Raw genomic sequence first — 12,292 nt, 5'->3', positions numbered from 1 at the left:
CTCAGATACCATGAGGTGGCTAAATTGATCACCTCGCTTAGTGTTAGCAATGAGTTAAAAAGAAGGATACTAATATAAAGACCTAGCACTAAAAACTTACCTTTACAACACCTGAATAGAGCAGGATCATCTTAACAGAAGTCAGGTCTGTACTAGCATTACTTTAAAGTCTTTGAGATGGGGATTTGCCAGTGCTGACGCAATCCTCCTTCTAGCACCTTGTCAGGATTTTCAAGCATAAAGCCGAGAGGAGCATTCACCCATTAACATTCACTGACACGAAAACCACCCAGAACTGCACGGGAGATGACTACAGAGAAGCCAGGGATAAGCTGCTGCCTTCTTTAGCTGGATATCAATGCATGTCCAGAGTTTCTCAGTGGGCTTATTTTATGCATACAGAGTTAAACAAAAACCATCCTCATCCAAATAGAGGAGTTCTCTTAGGATTGCACTGTGGTTTCAGTGACAGCACTAAGCAACAACCAGAAGCACAACGTAACTGGCCTTCTCCAGAAGTTACCAGCATCCTCAGTGCTCAATTTAGATCCTGCTAACGGCAGCAGCATGAAAGTGCTAACCACAACTGTATGATTGCTGCTGGTAGACAACTTCTACAGTTTTCCAAACTCCTGTGTAGACAGATGTGATTTTTTCCAAAAAATCACACTTATTAGACCGTCCTTTGGGCTTTCATCCCACCACTGTGGTTTGAAAACCACAGATAAACACAGCTTTCAGGAAAATTAATCCTGTCCATCATGGTTATGGGACCTGTGCCAACACCTTTGCTAACAATTGTAACAACAAAAATTCTTTGAGAGGCAGCTGCAGCTATTTCAGCTCCATTCTCAGTGAAGTTATTAGTTATTTATTAGTGGGGCTTTGCGTGTTCTTTATAGCTTTGTGGGCTACTTTTACTCAAACATTTGTTAAAAAACCCACTAAATAACAGCCTGGTTTATCTTTAGGTAGTGATTACAAAACCAAGCCCTGGTCATTGCCTGTCACCTCTGTCAACTCTGTATCACATTTGTGCTTTCTCATTGCACGTGTACAGTGACCGCTCCTGAACGTTACTCATACAAATTCAACCTGGGATCTGAGCCTAAGCACGTACTTCTGTCCTGTGTATTGCTGCCCAATCTCTGGGACACACAATGACTCCTTTCTGTAGCAGAAAAGTAATTAGTTGAGCAGAATTTATTCAGGTTGTGGTTCAAGACAGTGCTGTAATGCAAATATTTGTTATGCAATTACAAAATCCTGCAATTTGGAGCTTAAATAACAATTAAGAGGTTTTAATTAATTGGTTAAACCAAAGTAGGATTCAGAACAAGAGAGCTACTTGATCTGTAGAGCTCTCTGGGGCTGGAAGAGTAAGGACCACTGGTCTGGTGTTTGTCCATTCTGAGAAGGGGGAGGTCCCCATGTAGACAGTGCTCTAAACATAGGAAAGGTCATAATTTTCCAGGCTCAGCAGCCGAACTGTTCAGGGTCCTAAATCACTGTTTGGATAGCTTAAAAAGTGGGTTGATTATTCAGAAAGCACTGAGCCAACACAATAATGCAAGTTTCCTCAGTAAAACTGCTGGAGCTCAGCACTGTCTGGAAATAAAGGCTCTTATTTAGCTGTTCCAGGATGCACTGAGTATTCAACCTCAAGTATTGAACCCTTGTCAGATGATACAGATCTTGTGAATAAGAAAAGCTGTTTCTCCAGCAGTTATGATTTAGCCATGTGTCCAATGATCACTAAGATCACGCACATCCGCATTCCCACTGTTCTAGGCCCCACAGTTTAAGAAGGATATGGAGGTCCTTATATGTGTTCAGAGGAGGGCAACAAAGCTGGTAAAAGGGCTGGAATGTCCTATGAGGAGCGGCTAAGGACTTTGTATTTGTCTGCTTTGGAGAGAAGGAGGCTGATGGGCCACATCATTGCTCTCTACAGCAGGTGCTGAGCTCTTCTTGCTATCCAGTGATGGGATGCGTGGGAATGGCTCAAAGCTGTGCCAGGTGAGGTTAACAGTGGACACTGGCATTTCTGTACAGAGAGGATGGCCAAACACTGGAACAGGCTTCCTAGAGAGGTGGGCAATACCCCAAGCCTTTCAGTGTCTAAGAAGCATTTGGACAACACCCTTAACCTGCTTTAACTTGGTCAGTCCTAAATGGGTTAGGCAGTTGGACTAGATGGTTGTTGTACCAACTCCTAACTGAGACAGTCTGTTCTGTTCTAGTTACACCGCCTGATCTGGCTTTCCATCAGAAACACTGCTCTCCTACTGCCTTATGAACTTGAGTTTGAGCTTGTTCTTGTAGGCAGCAATCTATGGAAACAAAACTATACAGACTTGGATTTTCAAATTACATTGCGGTAATCAGTGAAACCTTGCTTAATACCTACAGAGTACTTTTTGGCCAGAGTTCTCAGAGCATTTTACAAACGAGGTTAGTGACAGCATCCCCATTTTACCACCAAAAAAGCAGAAAGGTGTGTAACCCAGACAAGGCAGAGAGCAAGCCAGGAGCAGCACTCAGGATTTTCCGCACTCTACTTCCCATTTTAATACTTCTTTAAAGACAAAAATTATTTGGACAACACAGCAGTATTGTGCTATTTTCAAAAAATGGTAATGCACTGTATGGATTGCATGAAACAAAGATTTTTACAAAGCCTGTTGTTTTCTATAAGGGAACTCCCACCTCTGAAGTCATTGCATAGCATGCAGTAAACAAAGTTCTGAACAAGGACTATAAAAACACAGAATAATATGCTGCTTTTTCAGTTCTATAGGAACAGCAGCAAACTTGTGTCATTTCCTTCTAAGTTAGAGTTGTAGCAGGCTTTGATTTAAAAATATCTAGAACTGAAAGAGCTTCCAAATGGCAACACACTTCTCTGTAATTTGGAAAATGCTTAAATTCTTACTGAAAGCAAGAGGATTAATATACAAACAAGTATTTTGCTACTTGATCCTTCATCTAAGTGCTTTTCCCTTCGTGGTGGCTATTTAAGTATTTGTACAAGATTTCTGTCCTCTAAAATAATGAACAGCCCTTATAATGAATAAAGACATGTCTTTACAATTCTGTTTAAGTGATGCTAAACTATGCACACTCTAATATATACAATTCTACTGTGATATCAATATATATATTCTAGTATACATATGCATATGCACGTACTGAACCATACTTGCAAAATACTCTTAAAATATCATCCCTTAAGAACTTGTAATGGGGCTATTTTGGGGACTGCTTGTCAGTCATCGAAGTTTGATGGTGATGTACTAATGACAGCAGAAAGTCTACCTAGTTCCCTGAGCTGAGTAACAGGAAGACTGGACAAAACATGCTACACCTCTCAAAAGTGAGTTCAAAATGGGAATAAATGCTGCTTTGACAGCCCAAAACCGAATCCTTTTATCCACTGCACTGGTTTAGTTTGAGGAATACATCTGCAAGCATTGTTCCTGTGCAAGCTGCTAGGTAGGTTACCTTTTACATTCATACCTTAAGGACAAAAGCCTAAATCTGCAACTGCCTGAAATCTGCTACTGGCTATTTCATATAAGATGTGGGCATTAAACATTCTTTAAGAAAACGGTCTTTCAGATTTCTGCTGAAGATCCAGGACTCTTGTCTATGCAGTCACTTGGGATGGAGATAGCAACAGAAACTTATAACCTTCCCAGAAACTCATGGGCTCTGACTGTAATCAGATGTGGAAGGCACTGTGTCCCTATAAGCTCTTCCCTTTTCTGCCTTTCAGACTACGCTGCTTTGATTCAGCAGTCCATTTGGATGATGCTTTTTGTATAACAGCTGACTGATGGCATTTCCATATTTTTTGAAGAGCGAAAAAAACCCAATGACCTTAGTAAACTCCAACACTAAAGCACTTAAATGTTTCCAGCAGTCCAGCCATTTAAGCTTTTATTTGTTCCTTGGCTAAACTGACCACTGCTTACTGACTTCTGTTTATCTGCAGTTCAGTGATAAAGTTCCCTTAATTCCCCAATGAATTGAAATATTTAGGGCAATGCCACAGCTGTGTTTATTCTCACACTCCACCACAGTTATGTAAATACTGCATATGGAGCTGTTTCTGATAAAGCCCATACCAACCCAAAGGAATTATATGTTAGCTCTAGATGGCTGCCAAGATGCGCGGCATCTCTCCAGCTTGGCAATGCATATGAATGATATCACATTTTCTCAGAGATCATTTGGCAAACCTTATAATAAAAGAGTAATTTTCTCCCTCCTTCTCAGAGTGTCACTGAGCTGAAAAGTGTTTCCAGCATCCCCTTCTCCACCCGCAGAACACGTGGGTGATGCAAAACCATGCATATCTAAATGGCGTACCCTTGCACGTAAGAGGCCAAAACTCCCTCCCTCACTGCATCATCCAGAGCTTTTACTTTATAGAGGTTCAGAAGAAGCTGAAAGCAAATGTTTGATAGACCACATTTGATAAGGTCTCATTTGGTAGGAGTGTTTGTTATCTAAGAAATACATTTTATCAAATCTCTTGAAAGCACTTCTCTCACCAGCACAGGACAAGATCAGGCACTGACTTCCACTTAGTGCCTTTTCCCAGGACAGACTATGTATTCAGTGACTGATTAAAGTGTGAAGTTAATCCCTTGAATTTAATGACAAGCTGGAGCCAGATTTATTCAAGTTCATCATGCTACTTTGATTTTGCACCAGCATAGCCAGGAACAAAACACTCTGCCACTGACACTACAAACTTAATCAGCGGATGAGGGCCAAACTGCTCACTCCATCTCTTTCAATGTCATCTGCATATGAAACTGTGGTATTTTATTGGTTTCTGAGTGTGCAAGTATGGAGGCTTTCCAGCATAGGGGGGGGATTTAGAGGAACACAACTGGAGATGATATTTAGAAAGTTGAAAGCTTTATTACAAAAGACAATAAAAAAAACCTGTTAAGGATCTTTTTCAATTCTACAAGCAGTATCAGGAGATGAGCCAGGAATAAAATACATTAAAATTAAGCAACGGAAACTTTGAGTTCAGTCTGCAAGAAAAATATTCCATAGAGAGACTGTTAGGCTTGCAAAAATTCCCCAGCATACATGGAAGAATCATCTTCATTTGATGCACCTAAATGGAGCTGAAAGCAATTTTACCAAGCAAGTGCTGCTTGGTAATCAAGTAGAATTTTTCAATGTGAAAGTCTGTCTGTTCCCTTGCTGTCACAAATGCATCTGCTGTATTAACATTCACTTGCTGACTTCCAACTTACAGTGGTAAATACAATGTAGATACTCATTTCTTGCGAGCTGGACTATGCTAAAGTCCAAACAGAGGGTGCATATATCACTAATGAGCTGTCACAGTTGATTTCATTTCTATTTGCCACCAGCTGGGCTTTAATAGAAGGGAAATCAGCAGAGTTGCGCCACATGCAACTAAGGAAATGATTTTGTTCTATTTTTTATGCTGAATATTGGTAACGCAGGAATACTAAGTCCAGCCTTCTTCACAGTAGATTCAGCACCAAACAATGGCAAAAGTGCTGTTTGAAGAAGCAGTGAGGTCAGTTACTTGGGAAAAAAAGAAAGTTATTATTTCAGATGCACAGCAGGAATTTGATTTAACCTTTAAAAGATGGTTCCTGAAACTTTAAGATCAGATGTTGTGATTGGTGTAGTCAGACCATTGACCACAGCCCACTGAAGTAACTTGCGTAGTAGGAGAGACAGTGTATTAATGCTAGGAAAAAAAAATAGTTTTGTCCACAAAACCTGCACCTCTAGAAAAGCCAGAGCCTACCTCATAGCACCTTCTGCAGCAAGCAAACCTTTTGCGGCTGGAGATGCATCTGAGCTAAGCAAAAAGCACCTGACTGTAGCAGGTGATAGTGGCAAATGACCTCTTCAGATTGAGATGAGGCTGGAGTCTCATGGTGCTGCACAAATAAGATGTCATGGACTTGCAGAAGCATTAGATGTTATCTGAGAAAGAACATCACTGTCATTGTTGCTGGTAGGCAGTGCTGTAGTAGGACCCAGGGGAAAGAAACAGACACGATCCACGAGCATGGATGAAAACTAATAGGAAAAGGGGATAAATAAACAGGACTGCTGACCGAACAGCTGTCTCGCAAATGAACTGTCATGGGAGAAAGTCTCACTGGAAGAGACAAACAGCAGGTCCACCTCATCTAGCAGTATCTGTCTGAATGTCTCATTATTTCATATGCCCACTTTTTTGGCTTACACAACCAAAAATTCCCAGGGATCACCAATTAGTTCCCAAGTGAAGCAAAACAGAAACCAAATTATTCAACAACTATGACGACAAACCCACAAATTCCCTCTGGATCAATTATTGGCCTCTTTGAGCTGGGAAGAGAGCATCACCTGGGAGCCAACCTCACAGAGATGCCGCTAGCCTCTTTGGAGGTGGCAGGCATAGATCACTTCCTGGTACCTTCACTACTGGCAGTAAACTCATCTTCCCATTTAATAGAGTCAGAGATCAGTGGAAAAGCTGTATGTAAGCGATGAGAAGAAATAACTTTAGCGTTACTCTCCCTGACTCCTACTACAGGAAAACAGGAATTTCCACCTGGAGAAATGCGTGTAAAGGCTGGAAGTGACAACATGGTATTAAAATAGCAGTGCCCACAGATACAACTTAAGCCCAGGCTCAGCACCTACCAAGATTGAGCTGGGGCACCTCTGTTGGCAGCCCATCACCTAAGGCTCCCGCTGCAACTGTAATTTGCTGCAATACAAGCGACTACAGAGGGTGCAGGAGAGAGCAGCTTTGAATAGACCAGCTGAAAATCCCACTTGTTGATTAACAGCAGGTCAGGCCAGATCAGAGCTGTAAGACTGAAATCCAATTTGCAGAGCTGCTGATAAAGGAGGGAAAACCCAGCACTGAGCCGAGGACAACAGCCAGGCAGGAAAAAGGGTCTTGAGGTTGCCACTGGCTACAAGCAAGGAGCATTGCAGGAAACTGAACCCTTAGATATCAACTTCCTCTTTCTGGCAGATCTCAGAAGTGTTAAAATTACTCTCCAACATTATTTAGAAGCAGCTTGGATGTCATCATTTACATATCTTTACATACAGACACACAGAAACCATGATTAACTGTTTGTTGTCCTCTGTCCTGCCCTGCAGCATTCACAACACTCTTCCTTCCCCTTTAATCTGTGACAAATTTCCTGGAGCAGTTGTCTTCCTCCATCTCAGCAGAGCTTTGAATTTTCTCTTTTTTGCAAATATGTTCAATAAGTAAAGTCTGCTTGCAGTTTTCACTCTCTTGGTTAATTGCTTCACTCTGCTGGTTGGCTTCTTTATCACCTTTTCTCAATTTGTGCTCCTGCCTTCTCTCCATGCATTTCTCAAAGCAAGTTTCTTCTTCTTGTCCCCCCTCCCTTGATTAATTTACAGTTAATTTTCTCTTATTTCTGTTGTTCAGCTCAATCTTCCACAGTTGAAGCTGTTTGGAAAAATGAGAACTCCTGATTTTTTCAAAACTCCCCTAACAGGCAGTGGCTGAAAAAAAACCCTACAAAATACAACACAAAAACCTGCCAGCACACCTGCATTTTCTCCATTAATTTGTTATTTAATTATTTTCACAGAAACTAAATATTTTGGTTAGAAGTTTGTTAATCAAAAATCCAGCTGAAAGTGCTCTGCCAGCCTCGGTTACTGCCACCTCCACACCACATACATCCTTCCTTGCTACCCGTTCAGCATGACACATTTTATTCCTATCAGATCGTATCTGATCCTCTTCACACACAGACACACACACATACACAAAGTTTTATTTATAGTCACATATCTGCATGCATGTGCAGACACTTCTTAAGTATAATGTACAGTAGCTTTCCGCATTCCCATTTGATTTGTGCTGGACATGAGAGGAACACCAGGAGCTTGCCACCAGGGGAAAAACGCCCACGGCATTACATCAGGAGAAAAGATGCAAATTCTTTTTCAAGAAAACAAGACATGACTAATCTCAGATTCACCAGGACCTGCATAGATTGAAGGTCAGTCACAATATACCATAACTATCCAGTTCTACACTGGTAACTCAAACAGTCCACAGGACAATTCAGTGATTTCCACTGTGTACCCAAATCCGAGGACATTCTCCCAGCAATTCACTTCTCAGACTATTGCCCAGAGACTATAGCAGGTTTTTAGGACATTGGGAAGCTATCTTAACATGAATTAACATAACAAAATTTATATCTGGTGTGAATAAAATAAACTAACTTCCAAAGTTCAACCTAGTTTTTTAAAGTGTTTTTGGAAATGACCCTTAGCCAGACAGATAACCGCAGCTTCCAAAATGCACTAGTAATTGTAGGGATGACTGACAAGCAGATGATGTACATGATAGTGCACTATCAGACAGCCCAGCCTGAACCAATTACTAGTTCTAGGAGTTAATGATTTGGGCTAAAATTCTGTTATAAGAGAAGAAATGCAAACTTCTTCCCTCTGAAGGGATGTTGTAAATGCCTTATTAGCTAGATCACCTAACATCTCTCAGCTTGAAAAGAAAGGACAGAAGATAAATTTCAAGTTACTTACTTGTTCATCCCTTCCAGTAAAGGGCAGATTTGGGGGGCAGATTAGCAGTTACCATACTATAAACAAACAACAACATGACAAGAAACATCCACTTTACACAAAAGGAGCATTTGGATCTGTAACAGTAAAATAATTGAGAGCTAGGGTTTAAAATCCATATTTGCCTTGATCTTAAATTCACTACACTTTGTGGGCAGGGATAAAAAGGGCTTCACAGTGGTAGATCATCCTTCTATAATAGGCAATGCACACTGTGATAGCCTAGTGCAACAGGGTGGTTTAAGGGTGAGGGGAGAGTCAACCAGAGCTTCATACCGATTATCATAATTTTTGTTCTTTTCTGGATTTGAATTATATCCTTTCAAGTTGCTTTACTTTAATGTTGGATTGTTGATTTTTTCTCTAGTTTAACAGTAATCTACACAGATAATAAATACAACCCACCAGGAAAAAAACAGTAACAAAAATTCTTGATATAACTTATAACTCAGCACTTTGTCTGTAGCAGGCTCAATGACTTCTTCAAAGGACTTATTGATATTCAAATAGCAAAATATGTCTGTACCAATAATGATAATTAAGTGCTAACTGCCTTTCATCCAAGGACCTCAAGCTGCAGCTCACAACACCACTGCAAATTCAGTATGGTCTCTCCTTTTCACAGAGATTTTGTCCAGAACCAGATAGCAGCTCAATAATATCACAAGCAGCAAAGCACAAATTCCTTGGGGAGGTGTAGATAAGGACTTTTTCTACTGGTAATGTGCCCATTATAGTATCTTTTCCTTGGGTTTATCCCCCATGCATATACAACTCCTTTCTTTTGCCCACCTACAATACATGAAAACAGAAAAAAGACCCATGTTTCCTAAACCAGAGGCCAGTCCTGCTAAATATGTACTGCCTATTAGGAAGGAAATATTTCCACCTCCTCAGGAAGCCCTTAAGAACTGCTGGCATCGACCAAGGGCTGATAGCTTCAGAGTGCTGCAGCAATGCCAGCGTGATGATGGAAATAGTCCATCACCTCCTTAATCCTGAGGCCAGGGCTTAGTCTGTGTACAGCACCTCACCCATTTATGCTTCTCCCAGTAGCCAGTGTCATTGTCTGAATCCAGTGTTATCAAACTACTTCTTAAGAGGCAAGAAGCAAAAAGCAAGACAAATGGGACCTACGCTCCACAGGAGGCCTTGGTAACTCATTCTTGGTACCATGGTCACTCACTGCAGCAGTGCCCAGGCCTCTGCAAGACCCAGACCAGGTATGTGACTTGGGGATTCACTCCCTCATCAGCAAGAAAAAAAAAAAACAAACCAAGCTTCAAAGCTGTACACCTAAACCGTGCTGCTCTTCAAGGAGAATCCAGTCTTTGCTTTGCATACCAGTGGCTGCTCAAGCTGGTCCTGTTTACCGAGCAGGAAACAGGCAGGGTGGAGGCAGCCTATGCTTTCATCAACAAGTTGTCCAGACTCTTTTGCACTGCCTAGTACTTGCCTCCCTGCTCTCTCAGTCGTCAAACTATATTAGCATGAGTTGAAGAGGTCCAGGAGCTAAACAGAATAGGAGCAGATTAGCGTTTCAGTTGGAAGAGACCTACAATGATCTAGTCCGTCTGCCTGACCAGTTCAGGGCTGACCAAGTTAAAGCACATTATTAAGGGAATGCCTCTTAAACACAGGCAGGCACATGGCATCGACCACCTCTCTAGGAAGCCTGTTCTGGTATTTGACCACCCTCTCAGTACAGAAATGCTTCCTAATACCCAGACTGAAGATGTCAGGTTATGTAGCCCTATTAGAGAAAAACAGTTGTGCTTCGGATCAGCAGTGAAACTGAGAATGCTGGCAAGTCCCAAATCGACATGCTTTCATCTTCATAGAGTTGGCATGGAGTTGCTACTAGTATTGAAGACATCACCTATACAAATAATCAACCAGCCTCACAGCCAAAAATGCATCTGAAAAATATTCAAGAAGTCCATTTTTGGACAGTGCTGTCCTATATTAGCATCACAGCTCCTTGACTTCTAAAGAAGCTTGTCTTTCCATTTCATCTTCACACTCTTCTGCAAACATCTTACATTTGCAATCAGCATTCATGACTCAAGTCTTTTGGCACAAGGACTAATTTTTACTATGTCATATATAATCTGGTTGAAACTCAAACGTTGTGTTTTAAAGAACGTTCAACTTTTGCTCTCATACATTATTGTAACAAAAGGAAATATATCTAAATTCACCAGAATTTGTTTGTAATTTAATATTTTGAAATTTCATTTCAGAGTCAGACAGGAATATTTCATTATTACATAAGTTACAGGCTTATACATCAATCACAATTAATAGTATTAAATCTCACTGACCCCATTAGTGGGCATTACTGATACGCTATTAAATAATGTAAGAAAATTAAAAACAACTCCACTCAAAAAGAATCAGTTTGGGGAGCAACAGCTTTGCATTAAATCTTGCAAATACTTCTTTCAGTGAATCAGTACTCTCCAGAACAAAAAATATTAATATATAAATACATACATCTTGATCAAAGTAATGAAACAGCTTAAGTCTTTAGCTGCTTTTGGAGTGAACTCGTCTCAGTCCATCTTGTACCTCCCTGCCATCCCATGTAATTCCTAGATGCAACTCAGTCTGTAGAGCCCAGGACCAGTATCAGCCACTTCCTCTGCCACCTTTAAAAAACACCTGCCCAATTTTATCTTCTGATTGTAATCCTAAATCCAGCCCTGAACTGTACAACAGATAAGAAAAGTTTCTTATCTGTTTCTCCGCATGTCCTGGGTGTGAAGTCTACAAACTGCACATGTACCTGCGGTGGTGCTGCCACAGCGGGCAGCCAGCAACCAGCACCAGCACCACCCTACTGGGAATCTCTTCTTGGCTCGTTTATCATAGCTTCAATCCAAAAGCAAATCTTGCCCATGCGAGGGCCAAATCCTGCCAACAAATAACTCAATCATTATGATTGGATTCCTGCTGAGATCCTCTGTACGCATCACACTTCCCTTGATTCCTGCTACTGGAAAAAAATGTGACCTGTACATGCTAAGTGCTGGTAGGGCCAGGCCCACACCTCCTGGGTGTGGCTGAATGAAGTGCTGGCAGGATTTTAGGGTGATTTCAAAAGCAGATGAGAAAAATTTTCCAGTCTGAACAGTGCAGCCTTATTCCTACCAGGAGTGTCATGTCTCCTGTGCTGTGTACAGAAGTACCTTTGTATTACGTCCTAAGACTTTAAAAGCATCAACCAAAACAAATTCCACCTGAGAGACATATTGTCTTTTTTTTTCTCCCATTCCTAATATCATTGCCAAAAACTGATGAAAAACTTTTAATACTGCAGTAAGATTTACTGCTTATTGGTATTACTAGCTGTGATCATTCTCTTCATTGGGAATGGGGATGCTGCTCTGTGAGGCCTAATATTAACCTATAAAACTGCCACTAGGATGCTTATCATTGAAAACGCAGACAAACAACAGATTTAAATCTAGTTTCATCTAGTTTCTTCCAACCTAAAATATATCAATAGCCCCTGTGTCTAGAGGAGAACGACACAGATGCCACTAAGATGCTCTGCATCTTTTCTCCTATTGCCATGCCTGTACTATTAAAAAAAAAAAACCTACACACTAAGTTTGCCATTGGTTCGTATTAAGGATCTTCC

General features: G+C 40.9%; 1 protein-coding gene across 1 annotated transcript in view; it reads right to left on the bottom strand.

Moving 5' to 3' along the window:
* The window catches only part of SNTB1 (syntrophin beta 1), a 109,909-nt gene that overhangs the window by 43,140 nt on the left and 54,477 nt on the right, over nucleotides 1–12,292 (bottom strand). The window lies entirely within an intron of this gene.

Source organism: Cuculus canorus, chromosome 2 (genome assembly GCF_017976375.1).
Source record: "Cuculus canorus isolate bCucCan1 chromosome 2, bCucCan1.pri, whole genome shotgun sequence".
In the NCBI taxonomy this organism is placed as follows: Eukaryota; Metazoa; Chordata; class Aves; order Cuculiformes; family Cuculidae; genus Cuculus; species Cuculus canorus.
This window is presented reverse-complemented; position numbering and strand designations above follow the sequence as displayed.